Source organism: Corvus hawaiiensis, chromosome 17 (genome assembly GCF_020740725.1).
Source record: "Corvus hawaiiensis isolate bCorHaw1 chromosome 17, bCorHaw1.pri.cur, whole genome shotgun sequence".
Lineage (NCBI taxonomy): Eukaryota > Metazoa > Chordata > Aves > Passeriformes > Corvidae > Corvus > Corvus hawaiiensis.
The window spans coordinates 15,831,690-15,848,785 of record NC_063229.1 but is presented as its reverse complement, the minus strand read 5'-3'; positions in this window follow the sequence as shown (position 1 = coordinate 15,848,785).

Here is a 17,096-nt window from a genome sequence, read left to right as displayed (position 1 = left end):
TTAGGGACCCAGCTTTTGCAGCTTCTTGGCTCATCCCGGGAAGAAAACAGCTTCCTGTCCTAAGCTCTTGATGGGAGTTCTGTGTTTGTCATTGACAGCACTTTTCATACCTGAAAGAACAACTCAGTTCTGCTTTCATGGCAAAATTCCCAGTGATTTCATTGCAAGCACAGCTCACATCCTCTGACTCTCTGCTGTTCAGTCCTTTTCCCACCTTTCTGCGCTGTGAGGCTTGACTGGTCCTCTCCCCTCTCCTGCTCATTCTCACTGATTATGTAAGGAGATGCTCTGAGTTGTGATAAGAGATGGCTCTTTCTCCTAACAAGACACTAAACTGGATTCATTAGCAGCAGTGACAAAAAACGTATTTTGGTTCATAAGGAAACACTTTGATCCAGATATTTAATTTTGCTTTTAAAGTTTCTGAAATACAATTTAGCACTAAACTAAAATGGAAACTCTAAATCCCAAAGCTAAAATGTTTCACTTACAAAATGCAAATTTGTTCAGAATCTCAGGGTGATATGACCAAACCAGTCAGCTGAAACTAGTTATAGTTCCCAAGACTTTTTAATTTTCCTAGATTTGAACATTTTGGCTAAGATTCGCTGATGGTAACTAATGGAGGAGGTTCCTGTGAAGAAGCAGTGTGCTGTCAGAGCCTGGTTTCAGTTTCAGCACGTGCAGGTGGATGGGCACTGTCCCCTCCCTGATGTGCAGAGACCTCCCAGCGCAGGGTGGGGTGGCTGCACTCAGGAGTCAGCCACGCTTTGCTCTCAGTGTATCATTAGCTGTGGCAGAGTCACATCGCAGCGAACCCATAAACCCCACTTGGCAGCAAAACACCAGGCACATCCATGATGCCACAGAAATAAAGGCTCATAATTAAAACAGTGGTTCTTTTCCCTCAAGATTTTCTTTAGGCCTGTCCCCAAAACAAATCCCAGGCAGGTGATTTGCTGTTTATCCACACAACATTTAAGCAGCATATTTAATACGGTTGCAGTTCATACTTTAAATTCAAACATAACATCAATCCAGCAATTTTTGGCAACTAAAAGGCAGCAATGGAGTGTTAAGAATCCAAGGAGACTCCGACCTAATTTACATGGTGTTGCTCTCAAAAGCTGGCAGCCCAGAGCGCATCTTTTGAAAATGTTTCTATTAGAAGCTGATGTTTATGATCACTCTCAGCTTGGCACAAAAACATTCTTCTAAACATTTACATTTCACATTCTTTAGGACAGTTGAAAAATGTTGGCTTGCAGTTCTCCACAGTGCAGAGAGGCTGTGAGGAATGTTATAGTAAAGCATTAATAGCCTTGTACTTCCCTTGTTCTTTGATTTACTGTGTGGTAGTTTTTATCCTAGTTGTGTTCTTGATGTTGCCCATGTTGAATTGAGTTTCACTCAAACAACATGAGCCTGGGTTTATTTTTCTAGCTAAAAAACCCAAAGCCAATTAATTTATTAACAATACTTTATACTCATGTTATAGTCACCATTTGGAGACATTCCCATTCGAATATATTTCCTAGATACTGTTGCAAAAATCCCCAGCAGAGTCAGAAAATGAGTGTTTTCCAGGAGATGCATCCATGAAGGAAGGACTGGTGCTGTTCTGTTTGTCCAAACAATGCTGCCATGTTCTGGTTTGCCTCTGATTCTGATCACAACTCACAGAATCAGCAACAAAATTAATAATACAGTGCAGAGCCCCTGGTCAGTCCCTTTGGCTCCAAGGTAAGTGCTTCCATGAGTAACTGCCACGCTTGGGTAAGGCATTTGTGCTCTGGCTGCTGTGGCACAGCGCTGTGAGCTCCCCAAACAGTGCCATTAACAGCTGGACTGACTGCTCCTTCCTGCTGCTCCCTCCCGCTCACGGATTGCCCAACCCCACCCAACCTAATAGCACAGGAGAAAAGCTCAAAAAAAATAGCATTGGCTTTATCCTTCCCCAAGAGAACTGTTTTCAAAGCAATGTTTTTAAAGTACAACTAAATTGCAGATTAGAGGTGTATAAATGCGCTCAGTGTGTTCCCCATTCCACCAATCATTTCGGGATATGTATGGACACAGTTAAATGGATTAGGACTGCTGCATGGGAACACGATGAAGTCCCACACAGTGCCAGCTCCAGGGAAGGTCACCAACAGCTGATGGTACCTGGGGAGTGCAGGATTGAATAAACACAAGAATGCACCCACACAACTCATTTTCTGCCTGAAAATCCCCTCCCTGCAGTGTTGCAAGCAGTGGCAGTCCCCAGGCGGGCCCGCTCCTGTGGGAGAGTCACTCCTGGTCTGGGGATCTGCAGGATCAGGCTTGGTGGTGTGTGCTGGACGCCTGGGCACTGTCATTGCCATTCTCTTGGCTGAGGTGTGGACAAGCCCTGCTAAGGGACACGTAAGCCACAGTGGCTTCGAGTCAGCAGCTTCGGTTCTGGGCCTTTGTGCTGCCAGCTGGAGACGTGAGGCTGATGAAGAGCTTTCTTCTATGGCACTGGGGTAAAGAATAAAATTTGCTGTACGCCTTTTTGGCAGCAGTGGTAGAGAACTCCGGGCAAGGAAATTTTACAAATTGTGAATACAAATTGTAGGTGTGAAGTCTTAATTGCTGTTCATAATTAGGCAACAATACAAACAAACTGTACACATATAATGCCCTTCATCAGAGGAATTCAGGCAGTTTAGAAAGTTCATTAAAGTCTCATCACAACATGGTGTTGTGGCAGCACTGCAGGGAGACCCCCTGAAGCAGCTGTAAACTACCTCGCCTGGGCCATGGCACAGAGCCTGGCACTGTCAGGTCAGGAATGTGCTCATTCCAGCAGCTCCCAGAGCTCCGAGCGAGCCGAGGGCTTGTGGTGTTCAGGGAGATGCTTTTATTCGGCAAGATAAAAGCTGGGGCATTCTGGCTTACATCAAACTTGTTTGGGAATATTTGCAAACTCATGGAAACAAAAGACAATGTCTCTCGACAACACATTTTAGTGTAATTCTGTGCAAGAACACACTCATTCCAGAAAGAAAATGACCACACAAAGACTGACTCAAAACTAACTCCCTGCCAGCCTTTAGAAACTGAAAGTCCCACTTTAAAGTTGAAGGCATTTACAAAAAGCCCATGTTTTTATTTAGCTTGTTGTTTCCAGAGTGCACATTCCCCAGAGCGAGCACCCCACATCCGAGCAGGGGGATCTCGAGGTACCCGGGGGCAGCTGCCTCACTTCAACCCAAGCTCCCAAAGTCAAGCTCGGCCAACTGAACCTCGAGGTGCTCAGTGACTCCTTTCAAGGCAGGCACTAAAAGTGAAGCAGTTTTGAGGGGTTTTCAAAATTTTAGCCTGAAACTTGGAGAGAGGATGAAGCTGAGGAATTACTGCTCCCACAGACAGGTCCCCTCAGAACAACTTGTTACCAATCGATAATCGATATTCATATGGAGTAGCGTACACAGGTCTCTATAGGAAACTGGTAACACCACAAGTTAATAGAATCTGTGTATAACCAGTGTCTTGAATAAGACTAATAACTGTATAAAGAAACAAAGGCAGCAGCTCAGAGTGGGTGGGAAGCAGTAGCCAGCAGGCTGGCTAGAAGGAAGGCAGAAATAATAAGGCACCTGGTTCCCAGGAAGGGCCAGAGGTGTATTTATAGAGGTCACACACCTTCTGGTCAATTAGGTCTAAACCCAGAGGAACCACTGTTAAAATATCCATTGCTGCTGGCTTTGGTAAAAGTCAATTAGAGACCAATTTATATTATAAAACCTAATTTTAGGAAATAAAAGAATGGAGAACTTCAAAGAGGTTGTCCAAAGAGGGTTGGAGCACAGTGTATGTTCAGGCCTGGGACTAATGGATGCCAGTGCCTGAGCGTCTGGGCATTCTTTGAGATTCCAGGGGAGAGTGTTTAAAAGACTGGCCTCTGGCTGCAAAAATGAAGGCAGGATTGAAATATTTTTTATTTGTTTACTTTACATTTTACTTGTTTACTTCCTCCCAGTCTAGTATCTAAATGTTCAATTTTAATTGTTTCTAAATAAACACTTGCTTTGCCTGGCCTTGGGGGAGAGGTGAGTGAAGCCAAAGTTGTGGAGTTACAACCCCATGGAGATCCCAGACTGAGGGAAAGCACCACACATAAATAACCCTGAGGACCTGTGCCCCAGCACAGCTCCAGGAGCCTCTGCGAGTGGGAGTGGGTTTTGCCCGGCTGCAAAGAACCAGTGCCGGAGCTGGGAATGCCAGGTTTGCACAGGCAGTGCCTTTGGTGGCGCAGACAGGACCCTTTCTGAGGCACAGGAGACTCCCCAGGGCTTCTCCAAGTGGTGCCGTACAATGAGGAGATCAAAGTCATACCACGGGTTAGTGACAAAGCTGAAAAGAATCCAGATTGCCAGCTCCCTGTCCTAAATACTAAATGTGGTCCTGCCTTCTCTAGCATAAAAGCATAAGGAAAAATATTCTAAAAGCTTTCAAGAAGCAGTGTGGATTTTGCTGTTAAAAGGAGGAAACATTATCAAAGGATCAGAAAATTCCACAAAGTAACACAACAGTTACTATTGCAAAACTCTGGGGGATCTCTTCTGTGGTATGGAGTTATTCAGTGGCTCAGACTCACAGCAGTGTTTCTTCGTCCTCCGCAGTCATAAATTCTTTTTCCTGTTTTGGATAAGTTCAATGAATTCAACTCTTTTGGCTTCAGCGAGAGTCAGACCTTGCCTAAAATGTGATATTTTTATTGTCCTTTCCCTAGAACATTTATGCTGTGTTTATCAGGTTCGTTTCTCTCTTCATTAGAAGTTAATCGCAACACCCCTAGCATGGCTTTAATGTCATGAGAATCACACTCCGTAGGGTGCATCCTATGACTGCCTCAAAAATCTCTCCCTGTGGATATTTTGTCTCTGTGAAATAGTCTGGTTCCAACTATTAATCTTTGCCAAGAAGAACAATGTTACCAATTATTCCTACAGTGAAAAATAATCAGAAGAATCATTTGTTTTCTTGCAGTTGGTTGTGCATGTCCTTCATCAGAAGAAATTCAGCTATGAATTAGAAAAATTTCCTTCCACCTTCCCAGCCTCTTCAGTCTGTGCAGGATTCGTGGTATGCCTATGCATCAGATGAGTTATTTTACCTGGGAGGTAGGAATTGTTCCAAGTTCATACCTGCTCCAGATGTAACTCATTTTTATGAAGGAGACTGGCAGAAAGCCTATCTACAAAAAATCTCCAGTGTTATTATGTAGAGCGTAGAAGAGTTAACAGTGACCCAGTAAAAGAATATAAAGGTGGTTTTGCAAAGGGAAAAGATCTGTCATTACTGAAAAGAAATGAGATGAAATTACTGGAAGAGCATTTTTGATCGTGCAACCAAGGAAATGTAGCACAAAACTCCAGAGCACGGAGGCATCTGTGAGTCCTACCCTGGGAGAAGGTACGACAGATTCTTCTTCAGAAAAGGGCGTCTCAGAATTCAGTGCCTGAGCTCAGAAACCCAAACATTCTTAGTAAAAATACAATCAGATGATGCTCATGTATTGGGACATGAGCAGCTTTCAGAACTCGGCTCCGGGATTCTGCTTACATGCAACTCATACAAATAGTTCTGACAGGCCATTCCCTCACAGCTCTCAGGGGTCAGAGCAGATGCACACCCAGGTTACACAAACAGCTGCTCTCTGTGCATGCAGGTGCGAAAAATCTGGTCATACAGACTTTTTGCATCTATTTTGGCTGTGCCCAGGGATTGTGGGGGTGTTGTCCGAGGTGCTGAGTCCTCACAGGTCACTGCAAAGCTGGAGCTGGCTGCATGTGCCACTGAAAATCACCTCATTGGCTTAATCATCACCAAAGTCTTATTACCAAGATTTGCAGCTGGTATCCAGTGAAATCTGAGATAGCAGTTAGTTCTCAGTAACTAGTAATACCAGTTTTTCTAGAAAATTAATAAATGTAAACGTTAAGTATTCAAAATTCACTTAATAAACAGGTCACCTGGAAAGATTCGTGGTTTTCATTTAAACAGAGAATATAAATAGAAGAGGAAATGGAAAGCCTGATACTTGGTCCAATAAACCCCACGATGTGGCCAAGCTTTTGCAGGGCTCACTGGGTATGCAATGAGCTAATTAACAAAATCTCATTGCAGTCTTGCAATCACTATACAACAGATTTAAATGCTTTCTAAGTGTGCAGCCCATCAGTGACTAATGAAGCTGCTGCAGTGATGGGCTGGGTCCTGCACTGCCCAGGTCCCACTGCACGGCAGGTGCACGGGGCTGAGGAGCTCCCAGAAGGGGCTCTGATCTCAGGCAGAGACACTGGCAAGGGACGACACTGCCAGGTGCCTCCTCCCTGCAGAGTCAGGGGTGCCCAGGGCCCATTCACACCCCCTGGCCTGGGGGCTGAGTGAGCAGAGGAACCTGAGGTTCATCCCCCTGTGTTGCACTGAGTTCTGGTAGTGTTCCCAGTCTGGCTTTATCCCCAGTACCCCAACCTGCTGCCCTGTAACTGGCAGATCAAACCCCAAGAAAAAGTTTGGTGTGACTGCTCAGTGCTGGAAAAAAACCCCCTATGCCTCTCTCTCTAGGAGACAAACACGGATTCCCCTGGAAATCTGCCCAGATCTAAGAGTGAGTATGGAAATGGGTGTTATTGTCTGCACTCTGTGTTTGTGACCAAACCCTCCCTCGCCTGCAGTTTCCAGAGTTTTCCTAACTAGGGTGAGATTATAAATTTATAATAATTAGGTGTCATCTTGACAATGAATTATGGATTGAAAATGAGTCTCATTGAAAGTTTGAAAAGTTATGGCCTTGCCTCCAAAGGAATAGGAAAAAGGACATATAAGGAGAACAAACCCTCTGTATCACAGGCAAAATGTCTTAGAAAAATGAACTCCAAGGGGAGGTTGCACTGTGAATCACAGCTCCTGCAGTGGCCTTGCCATGTGCCACCTCGGACGCTCTTCAGCAGTGTCCCAGGGAGCAGCTGCCGTGTGTCCCCCAGAGCCCAGCCAGGAGCCCACTGCTCCCCACCTGCCTCGGCAGAGCCCGAGCGCCGACTCCGCTCCACCCTCGGCTGTGGGCAGCAGCAAAAATGACCCTGCTGACCACCAGAATTCATGCAGTGGCCCTGCTGGAAGCATCATGTGTCTTCCTGGAGTTCTGCATTGGCAAGGGCCCTCTGAGTCACCCTCCCCATCTGCATATCCCTTTGCATCTCGGCATTAGCAGTCAGGAGCCATCGGAGCCAGCGAGAAAAGCCTCATGTTTGTGCTCTCCCATGCAAATACCTCTTCTCCCTATATATTAGTTACTGTGTGTGGGTTTTCTCTCTCACTCTGTCTTGCCATATGTGTGGGAGTTGATGGCATCAACTTTATGAAATCTCAACACATGCCAAGAACAGCTGGAGAAGTTGAAACAAGTTCTGGGTGAGGTGAGTTTCATGGGCAGGGACTGAAATTAGCCAAGGTACCGTGGCTGTTTGCCATGCCGGGAGTCTCACATGGAGCATGTGGGCTTTGCTCACTCCAAAAGCAGATTCCCCATGGAAAAAAGGATTTGATTCGATTTAGATAGTGATAATGGCAGAGATAACTGAGTTATAAGAATCTGTCCACCAGGAGAGACCATCTCTGCACCTCTTCGCGACTGGTTCATTATGTAAATATAAAAATTTCATCATGAGGCTGAGGTAATTAAGATCTTTAGCCAGCATGTAGCACTCCTCATCTTCAAAACGCTTTACTAACATTAATAATTAATCACCACAACACTCTGGGAAGGCTATCATCCTAATCAATGGGTAAACTGAGCACAAAGATTTGAAGTATTGCAGCCTGCTGGTGGTGGCAGGCCTGTGTCCCAGCCTGGTGCTCAGCGTGTTCCAGAGCCTGCCCAGGCCACCTGATAGGCTTCATGATAAAGGATAAACCAAGGGGGCATTCCAGGATGGATGAAATAAAACTCCCTTCAGACTGCACAGAACTTGTTAATCACTGGCTGCTCCCTACAGGTTCTCCCCACGTGTTCTCAAACCCGGGACGTCTGTCCTTCCCTTGGGACATCCACTTGTTTCTGTTGATCCCTTCAGCAGTCTATCAGTCAGAATTCCTGATGTGATAGATACCCTCTGGCCTCAGCCTCAGTTATGACTCAAGTATTTACACATTCTTTTTTGTATAATTTTGGATTATAAAGCACTAATGATATATCTGATGAACTTTAGTGTTACATATCATTTAATAATTAGCATGTGTTTTTGAAGCACTTTACACATGTCTCTCAGAAGAATGTTCAGTTTTTGCCTCAATCTCACACAGCAACATTTGAATCTGGTTCAATGTTTGGTTTTAAGCTGTTAATTTTCAGTCTCCAAGGCTAGTTTAGGCTAGGAAATGCAGCTTTTCCCTTACCAGTTTCTGCCATTAGTCCCACCTGGACATCTCCCCCAGGTAACACATTACTGCTTAGGTCTGGCATTCCCAGAGATACCTGGGGACAACTGTGAAAGAAGTGACCTCCCTGCCCAAATCAGAAAATGAAACTTCAGCACAGCTTACAAAATACAGAAACACACAGAGCGCATCTGAAAGAAAAGGTTGCTTGTCTTGAGGCTTCACAAGAGGGATCTGTCAAATGTGGCAGGCTGTCATTAAAAACAATTAACCTAATCAAAAATCCCTTTTCTCTTCTTTCTGCCTCGTCAGGTGAATATTAAATACTAGAGTTTCCAGGGGCACAGAGACGAGGAAATCAGCATCTGCATTTTCAGTCCAACACGGGTACGAAGCAGCAAGTACAGATTTGCCTCTGTCTCCCCAAAGTATGCATGCCATTAGCTGAGTGCAGCCACGGCCAGCTGCCCGTCCTCGCAGTGGCAGTGCCCGCTGCGCAGCCCTGGCACTCGCACACGGCAGCACACGGCTCTGCCGAAGGGCACTGGGGACAGCTGGGGACAGCTGGGGACAGCTGGGGACAGCTGCTGCCCTCCCACCCCACGCTGCCCTGGGACCTGTTGGGACAGTGCCTCTCGCTGCACACGTCGCTTTTGGGGCCTGTTTGGTTTAGAGCAAGCTGGCTGCCTGTGATGTCTCAGCTCCCAGCATTACTACCATGAGTCCCACTCTCTCCTCAGCACTCCCAAACCTATTTTGGTTTTCCAGAAGTGGAGGAGACAAAGAAAAACCCTAGTTCCTTTGAGGTGGGAGCTCACCCCAAGGCAGAGGAGAGGGAAGCTGACCTCCCTAGTGCATTTACTGATCATATTTATTTTTAAAGGCACTTAGCCATAAGCCTCAGCCTATGGCTCTGCTTCCTGCAGGCACACCCTGCTTGTGGCTGTGAAGGTACTCACTAAGCAGTAGTAACACCCAGCATTTATATAGGGCTTTTCATCTTCAAAGCACTTCCCGAACATCATTTAATTAATGAATCCTCACAGCCCTCTGTGAGGTATGCACAGTTATTACCCCCCATTTTACAAGTGCAGAAAACTGAGGCAGCGATTAGCTGAGGCAACACTGTGGGAATTGGGATTAGTGCTCAGGAGAACCCCGGGGTGCCTGGACCCCCATCCCGCACAGCGATTGCCTGGCTGCCCCACTGGCAAATGCACATGGGGCCTCAGTTCACTGAAGTATCTTAAACACAACCACTGCTGACCCTTTGGTGCAGCAGCAACATCTGACCTTCCAGGCCCACATAGATTTTCTGTGTGGAGATCTGAAAAAAATTTCTTTTTCATCTTTGAGTATGAGTTCCAGCTCCTGCTGTCACCCGGAGAGCAGATTGAAACAAAGACACTGGGACAGAGGCTCTGGGAGAGGACGGGGCTCCTGTTACCTATGGCACTACCTAACACAGCTTCAGCGCCTTCACGGAGTTTTCAGAGGGACACGGACGGGGGACTTTCACCCAGAGATCTCTGAGCACTCCATGGACAAAGGACAGTGTCGCAATCCCGGGTCCCAGGATGGCTCTGCGAGGGCTGTCAGACCCACTCAGGCTTGGCGGCGGCTGAAGATCGGATGATTCACGACCCTCATCCCACATTCACGAAGTTTCAGTGAGTTTCACTCACATCCTTCTCAGTAACTGCGGTTCCTCCCTCGAGAAGCCCCAGGGCATCCCAGTTCCCAGCTGACAGGGGAGGACGGGAGCAGACTTCCTGGTGGCGATGGCAGCCGGTAGGGTGAGAGAGGGCACCAGCCATGGGGGTTAAACCTGGATGGTTCAACCTTGTCAAACTTGAACATCCGAGAGAACCTGCAGGGCTTGGTTCCTTTCCAGCCCTCCAGGGCTCTCACAGCCCTAATTATTATTGTTGTTGTTGTGATTCTAACAAAACATTCATATACTGCCATAAAATACAAACTAGATAATACACGTTCTTGGCCTGAAGAGTTCAGGCTTCAAACAGGCTGGACGTTCTGAACTGGATCCCTCAGGAGAGACGGGGAAGGCGCAGCCCTTTCCCAGCAATTTCCCCTCAATTCCTTTCCAGTGAGGCTGAACACTGTGGAGGAAAGGAGACAGCAGCAGATACAGCACGCTCCCCCGGCCGCGGGGGAGGGATCGCGGCCGGCACTGACACGCACGGGGCAGGGGACTGGGGGGACTGGGGTTGAACTGGGGGCGTGCTTCTGCCATCGGCTGCAGCTCCCAGCCGGTACCCACCCCTGAGAAAGCAGTGTCTGACCAGCTCGCAGCCCCGGCGCTTCTCGGGGCTCGCCGGGAGCCGCTGCCAGCGGGAGGATCCGCAGCGCAGCCCTGCCCGAGCCCAGCGAGCCGTCCCGCTGCGGAGGAGGCAGCCCGGCCGGGCTCCCAGTGCCCCGTTCCCCGACCCCGGGATGCTCAGCACACAGCGTGGCACTGCACAGAGTGCTCGGAGCCGCTGGGCAATCCGGGGGCCATAAATGTTCTTCTGACTGACACTGATGCCTTTTCCCACCCGGGAGATCCTTTCTGCTCCCTCCTGACAGCGCTACCCAGTCTAGTCTGCAATGCCATGAGGTATGCCAGGGGAGAAGTGGAAAATGTTGCAATTGCTAAGCTGCACTTTGAAATGGAACAATAATGCTTGTAAATAAAAATAATCTCTAATGGAAAAAAAAATCCCTGTTTATTCCCATAGAGCCACCCCAGGCAGCAGCAGGGTGTCAGGCTGGACAGACACCCACCAGGCCGAGCACCAGCACACCCTGTGTGCACTGCACATCCTCAACAACTGCACCAAAGCAAAGACAAGGAGCACTCGAGGCCCTTTGTGTGTCTGAGCACCACGGAGTGATCCCCGGCCAGTCTGTACCAGCTGAAGGCTCTGAGCCAGAAGCTGTCCCTGCCATCTATATTCATAACTCATAACACAAACCAAACCAAAAAAACCCCAACAAAATGCGTCCACAATGAAGAAAACATTTCTCAGAAGCGCTGCTGTTGCCAGTCCCTGCAGTGCTCTGTGTTCCAAAGCTCTAGAGTTCCCTGGCCATTCGGGCACACAGAATTCAGCAGACACTGCTGAAGTGTTTGAATGCTTAATCTGACCTACCTTAGACCTGGCACAAACCCAAGAATAGGGGCACACCTGGCATAGTGCTAAGGGCTATAAAGTTAAAAGTTCTGGTTATTATTGAACTCTAAAGCAATTCTCATCACAGACCCTACGTGGCTATGGGGAAACCTCACTGGACACCCAGTGTGAGGGCTTACAGTACCCACTGCCCACCCCTAAACCACTTCTATTTTTTCCCATTCTCCAGGCTCCTTGTCTGTTTACTTTATCCCCAACTGCTCTGTCCCTTTATGAGCTGTCAGTCCCAGCCTGTCACATTCTCCCAGAGGGCTCACAGCTGAGCCCCTGCCATGTTCCCCACCCTTGCCAACCTGCTCTGCCCACTCCTTGGCCGGCACCAAAGGAGCCATTTTCCCTGCCTGTCTCTTTGTGGCGTGGCCCCAACAGCTGCTGAGTGCCAGCCAGGGCCCCTGTCTGTGCAGGGGACACCTGCTTACAGCCCTGGCACACGCTGCTGCATTTCAACACACCAGCAAAGCAGGATTCCTTTTTTTTTTCTTGTCTGCAGAGGTGATCCAGACAAAATGGCTAATTTCTAAGTTAGCTCCTAGTGGCTTATGCTTCCTGCCATAGCAATAATTGTCAGTCAGGCAGAGCTTAATATTAACTCAGGCATTAACTTGAACACAATTAATCCTTGGCAGCAGACAGCAAGTGCTGTGAGCCCCATCCCTCCTGATGGTGATAAGGCTGACTGTCAGGACAGGCTCTGCATTCACTCCTTGACTTCAGCAAGAGTTAGATCAAGTCCATACAGACTAATAAACCAAATTACATTGTTGGCATCAGCAAGTGCCACTCTAAAAGAGTCAATTGATTTCTGTCTCATTATGCCAACCAGGGCTTTCCTCAGCTCCCAGAGGCAGCTGGGATTTTCCCAGCAGTTTTCAGGAAAGCAATTCAAAGTACAGCTGGGTGAGCATAAAAAGTGCAAGTCTGAGGCACAAGGCCTAACCAAGGGACAGTGTTTGCCAGGAGCAGCACTAACACCCCGTGGCCAGGCACATGGCAGAGGGGCACAGAGGTGACCTGCTGCCCTCTGGGTCAGCCCAACCCCGCCCTGCCTTTCCCTGCCCTGCTTTGTTGCCTCACAACACTTTCCGCATATTTTATTTCATTCCCCTTGCGGAGCTGCCTTGTGTGGCTCCAGTGAAGCCCTGTTCCCTTTGCTGGGGTTCACGGGGATTCAGAAGAGAGGAGAAGAGATGGCCTGGGACAGACTGAGCAGCTCCAGCCCCATGCAAGCTCTCTGCACCCCAAGGCTGGGGAGTGAGCTGGGCCAGCTGCCTTGTGGCACTTACAAGTCCAGCACTCACTGTCACTCTCCCTGCCCCTCATTTTTCCGGATATTTTGCTGTTGTCACCCTGCTCAAGAGAAGAACTTAACCACCCTGGCATCCGACAGACTTAGCAGAGCGTGGTGTGACTCAGTGCAGAACTCTTCCGATGTTTGCACGTCCACAGTCGGGGGATGAGAAGGCAGTGAAAAGAGTGGGGACATTGCAAAACCCCGAGGAGTCAGCAGACTGGAAGGTCCCTGGCAAAACAGGTCCCATGCCCCGCTGAAATGCCCTACTCCTTTCTTGATTGGAATGGTCTGAACTGTGCAAAGGCTCTGAGGCTCATGAGGGGGTGCACAGGAATTCCAGCAAAGGCGTATTCCATTCACAGTACCCTGGCAGCTGTCTGGAAGGGTCTGTAGGAGTTACCCACTCACAGAACCAGGTATTTGAAGCCCAGTGGTAATTACACCACTAATTAGGAGGGGGCAAATATTTTGAAAGCGATCCACAGGCAGAAGCACTTTCCTATTACCCATCCAATGGGGGGTACTCTGCCCAAATATACCTGACTGGGGGAAGGAAATGGCAAAACCTACCCAGGTGCTAAAACTGTGATATTTAAAATGGATTGTTACATTTCACCAGAATTAAAATTTTGGAGGACTGCTTGGTCAAAAGGCCATCTCTTCCCACATAAAACCAGGAGGAATTTTTCTCTGCCCCACATTGAACAGAATCTTTACCTAAAATTTCATTTGATTTGTCCTGCAAACAATCCTCAAGTTTGCCCTGGTTTACAGAGCCTTTTTGGATATGCTGGGAGCTAAGGTGGTTGGTGCATCACAGACTGTGTTGTGTAAGGTGTTGCCTACTTCTATTTTGCATATTATTACAAATATGTTTTCCAACTGACTGAAAAAATACACCGATAGAGCCTTGCTCATGAGAAAGCTTAAGAGTGGATGTGGAGAAAAATGTCATGTTCTGATTTTCCTGCAAATAGTCTTGATGACTTTTATTCTGAAAAGCATTGTCTTGCTAAGATTCATATGGAAAAAAACCACATCCAGTTTCTGAACTAATTTTGACAAGGTCCAAATGCTTGCAAAGATGTCCAGTGCTTGGCTTCCAGGAAGTACAATTCTGCAAGTGGCAAGATGGTTGTTTCAGAGTCACTTCACTTCTGCTGAAACAATTGATGTAAAAATCACTTAGGAAAAAGCTCTTTGTCAGTTTTTTCCTTCACAAAATTATGCAGCACTAGCTTCAAAAATTAACTTGTTTGTAAAATCCCAAATATATGCAAATAAACAATTTGCTTTACTCAAGAAAAGAATTCAGTTATGATCACTTACATGCTTTAAAGATGCTTGGGAGACAGTTAATCATCAAGAATAGTCCTTTTATCTAACACACCATATATTATTTCAATGTATGAGCTAGATGTAGGCAATAAATCATATTAAAGATCTCCTCTGAATAAAGAAACAGCAAAAGAAATCCTATGCTCATATAATTGAAAAAATGTCCTCCACGCCTCTCACAAAAATCCATCTGTAAGAGTTGCTTCCACATATCCCCCATGCTGAAGGAACAAAACAAAACTACTCAGAGAACACCTTTCTGTACTCAAACAGGGTTAACACCTGCCTGCCCACGCTGAGGTGCTCCTGAGGGCAAACCCAGCTCCATTCCCTGCTCCCTGCCCCTGCCTGGGACATGGCACTGCACAGCCAGAGAGCCCCAGAACTGCCGGGGCTTGGGATCCAGCCCTGGAGAGAGGAGAAAACTGCCCAGGAACTAAGGATGCTCACAGCTCCCACCACGCTCCGCTCTCTGCCCCTCTGATGCTGCTGTCTCTGACATGAGCATCATTATGGATTATGTGTGCATTCAAACGGAATTAACACGAAACAGGACACTGCTGCACAGCTCTCCGTGTTGGAAGGGAGCAAGGACAAAACCCTACAACACATGCCTTATGCAATTAACTCTTCAATAAATAGGGTACATCCATTAGTTCAACTAGAAAGTAGGAGAGATAGGCATGTTATATTTTCTGGTTTGCAAGCATTATGTCCAGCAAAATAACCACCAGGAACACAAACCCAAATTAATAAGCTAAAGGCTTCATAGGTCCACTCCGCTTCCACAGACAGGTCAAGGATTAAATGCAGTATTCCAATATTACAGGTTATATGTCCAAGCACGTGTTCTAAATTTGCATCTATAATGGGTTCTGTCCAGGCTCAACACAGCCAGTGGGAGCTGCTACCCTGAAGTGAGCTCAACAGGAAGGTGCTGGGACAACTGTACCTGAACTGTCATCTGTAGAGGAACAAGCCCACCTGTACTAAGAAGATCACACATCTTTCACTGCCTCCTTAACAACTGAACTGTGGAGCAGCACATGGAACGAGAGTGTTGAGATCTCATGTACTTACATTGCACCTGGGAATTACTGGGTGTATGTTCATAAATAGCTCAGGTGGCAGAGCAGCCCAGCATGGTCTTACGCTTACTACTGAGTTACTCCGAGATCTTGTTCATCTCTCAGTATCTCATTTGGTCCTCTGTAGCTTGGGGAACAACACTTATCTGCTGCACTGAGGTCTGTAACAATAACTCTGACCTGTTTGATAAGAGATGCTACTGAAAGACAAAAGTGTATTATTGCAAACTTTCGTGGGTTGGCAACTAATCTAGTGGCACTGCACTGCACCCAGAGCCCATTTGGCTTCTCACAGCAAAATGAGAGTGGGGGGAGAGGAAATCGGGTCAGAGTTTTTGGCAGACCTGTTCCAGGTAAGCATAATCCAGCTGATTCATTAAGTGCTGCAATCATTTCTGGCAAAGCCTCTGAGGTAAGGTAGCCTCCAGCCCTATTGCAACTCAGCGCTGTGTGGGGGTGTTGATGCTGCACACCAGGAAAGGGTGTCACTGCTGGATACACTTAAGGGGTGAGGGCTGGATAAAGAACAAAAAGGGCTTCACACAAGAGTGCAGTACCAGCCTGGTGCTCCCTGCCGAGCAGCCCGCTCTGAGATGCTGCTCCTACCTCCCAGCAGACGGGGAGGACACCTCTGAGAAGACCCTTCTGATGACTCACGAAATCTCTGTCTCATGAATCATTGGCATGGGGATGTCTTTGTGGCATAATCAGTGCTCTGCTTATTATACTCATTGATGATAAAACAAGTAAATCTTAATGAGTTGTGGGAAAGGAGACAATAGGGCCCTCTGCCAGGTCTCATTTACCTTGACAACACGCCTACAGCCCAAGCACAAAGATCTCTATTGTTTATCCTCAGTATTTGTGAAGGGGCCAGACAGTTCTCATTTCCCTCAATCTGATGGTGCTCTCTTTATCTCTGCCTTAGCATTTCTAAGGTCCCTATCACTCGGGTATCTAAGCATCTCAGCTTTAGTCCAAGGTTAAATTTATGGTAAATGAACCACTTGGACAGCCTTTGAAGGTGAAAACTGATATACAGTTAAATAGTGGTAAATTATCCCATTTACATAGTGCCTCTTCTTTGGCTAAAAGGACAAGCAAAGACTTTGTTGTTGATGTTGTAAACAAATCCTCTGCGTATGATTCAGGCACTAAGTACCTGTGTCTGTTACCTCACCAGCACAGCTAAGCCATTACCTGCCAGTAACTCTCGCCCAGCATGAACTGGGAGCTCTGTCCCTGCTGGACTGGGCTTACTCCAGGGGCTCTCGTCAGTCTGGCTGTCGTGGCCAGGGTTACAACTCATCACACTCCTGCCCAGCAGAGCTACAGCAGTGGGATTACATGGAAAACAAAACAGATAGGAGAAAAATGGACTATTCCACCTGGCAACCAGCACTGCTGACCTCGCTGTAGCTGCTGGCTCTCCTTGCAAAGGCAAAGCCCAGCTCTGAATGGGCCAGGAAAACCTTCACTTTGTCTGCAGCTTTGTCATCTACAGCTGCTTGGGAAACTTCAATGGAAAGGATTTTTAAACAGAGGAAAGAGATCTCTATCAAGCTACATTTTTGTACATATTTTTAAAGGAAATGGTAGAGAAAGGCTTCCCAGCTCCCAGATGGATTAGGAAGAGCAGCCCCTGAATGGCACTTGCTAGGGGTAGGGGAGAACCAAGATCAGCACCTGGCATGTCCCTGTCCCAAGAGGCTGCCAGAATCACCAGGCACAGGCGTCTGCCTTGGGTGTTGTGCAGAGCGTGAGAGGATGGGAGTT